Source organism: Chrysochloris asiatica, unplaced genomic scaffold (genome assembly GCF_000296735.1).
Source record: "Chrysochloris asiatica unplaced genomic scaffold, ChrAsi1.0 scaffold00210, whole genome shotgun sequence".
In the NCBI taxonomy this organism is placed as follows: domain Eukaryota; kingdom Metazoa; phylum Chordata; class Mammalia; order Afrosoricida; family Chrysochloridae; genus Chrysochloris; species Chrysochloris asiatica.
The window spans coordinates 3,420,462-3,422,786 of record NW_006408728.1 but is presented as its reverse complement, the minus strand read 5'-3'; positions in this window follow the sequence as shown (position 1 = coordinate 3,422,786).

The window sequence follows — 2,325 nt, the reverse complement described above, 5'->3', positions numbered from 1 at the left end:
TACCCGGTAAACTTTCACTCAATCCACAATAAAAACGTAAAAGAAAAAAAAAAAAAAAAATGAAGTCTAGCAATTTATTTTTCCTAGAAAAAAATGAACTGCTCATTGAGTAGCTGTGTGCACATTTTATTAGTTTCCACAATTAATTTAAGGAATGCTTTCTACCTTTTGAAAATAAAAGACAATGTTAGGACTTCCAGAAAGATGGCAGACTAGATAGACACACTACATGGACCCTCTACAACAAAGAAATAAGAGACCAAATGAACTAGACACAGCTGAAAATCCTTGAGCCCTAAACACTGGAGGAAAGGTTAGAGAAATTAATTGAGTGCTTGCAGGGAGAAGAAGAACAGGGACAGTGAGAGAGGGAAACTGTCTAGTGAATGGCTAGCCAGACATGGTGCAACCATCTTGAACTATTGTAAGCAGATTTGGCAACAGAAGGTGGCCTGGCAGAGCAAATTCATATAGGAAATGGGAAAGGTGTGCATCCTTCCTTTTCCTCATGTTCTCATGGTGACCAGAGATGTGGTCAGATTCCACCTTTACCCACCTCCAGAGCAGATCCTGCTCTCTGGGAATTCATAATTGCATAGTTGTGAGCCAGTGTGAGGGGGAGGGTGGGGCAGCTATGTCACTCTGGTTCCTGAATTCGAACAGACTTAGCTCCTGACCTATACAGTGCACAGAGCTATCAAACCAAAATTAGTCTAATTGAAACACTCATCACCAGCCACCCTGATCCCGGTTGCCCTGTGAGCCTAACAGACAATGAAACCAGCTCCATCAAAAACTTCATGAACTACTTCCAGATTAAGTAACTTGAACATAGATAACACCTAGGCTTATAGGATCTCCATTGAGGGCCAGGAACTACACTGTCACATCTATCCTTCACTCACCTCGTGAGCTCTCTGACTGGAAGGAGCCACCAGTGTTTTCTATTCTCTGGGTCCAAAAACTGCGGTGTTTTTGTTTTGGGATTTTTGCTTTCATTATTTCATTATTTCTTCTTCGTTTTCCATGCCTTTGTTTCTAGCTCTGGTTTTGTTTTTCTTTCTTTTCTTCTGTTTATTAATTTGCCTCTTTTTTATTTTTCTTCCTTTTTATCTTTCTTTACTACTCTCTACACTCTCTTTTCATCTTCCCTCTCCCTTGTTTTTCTAAGTCTTTAAAATTAAAAAAAAAAAATTCTTCAGTTTATTTTCTCTCTTATTTGTCTCTTCTATAGCTCCGTTTTCCTGTCCTTCTTTTCTCTTGTAGTTAGATTCTTATTATAGTCTTTTTTTACTTGTTGCCTGTTTTCATTTCTTTTTTTTCCCATTGTTTTCTCTTTTAATTATTGACTGCTTGTTTATTTATTCTGTTTGTTTTCGTGTGTGTGTGTGTGTGATGGTTCTCCTCTTTCCCACTCAACTGAAGACAGAGACCATGGCCACACAACCCAGCCACAACTGTACATTCTGCAGCTCCACTCACTGTTAAAGACCCAATTAGTAAGCTTAAAGATAAATTTATCAATATCAGTATGCTAGCAGAAAAAGAATGAAAGAATCTGAGGAAAGCCCAAGAGTTTTGTGGGACACTGTGAGGATGAATAACTACCAGTTGATCCAAATTCTAGAACAGGCAGAGAATATAAAAAGCATAGAGAAAATGGTCAAAGAGATATTGGAAGAAAATTTCTCTAACATCATGAAAGACAGAAGACGAGCATACAAGAAGTTGAACGAACCCCAACAGAATATATCACAAAGGAAAATCACTAAGACATATCACAATCAAACTTTCAAAAACCAAAGATAAGGAAAGATACCTGAGAGCAACTCAGGAAAATGAAAAGTTGCCTACAAAGGAGAACCAATAAGAATAAACTCTGATTTCCTTGCATAAACCATGCAGGCAAAAAGGCAGTTGAATGACAGATACAAAACTTGAGAAGGAAAATAATTGCCAACTGAGATTCATATTCACAGCAAAGCTGTCCATCAAATATGAAAGTGAAATTAATACATTTCCAGATAAACAGGAATTAAAGGAATTTGAAATAATCAGCCCAACATTACCAAAAATACTTAAGGGTGTTCTTTGGCCTGAAAAACAATGACAGCGGGGAATAGCTTGAGACTACAGTACATAACAACACCACCCAGAACTCAATCCAGATATAGCAGTATTTAAAGTAAAACAAACCTATAAGTCTGAAAAGAGGAAACCAGAGATACAAATTTATAGTGAAGTGAACTAAAAAGCAAAAGGATGGAAGAGTGTAGATACAGAACTTCCAAATAGCGAGGGAGTTGAGTGTATTTCAAGATAAAA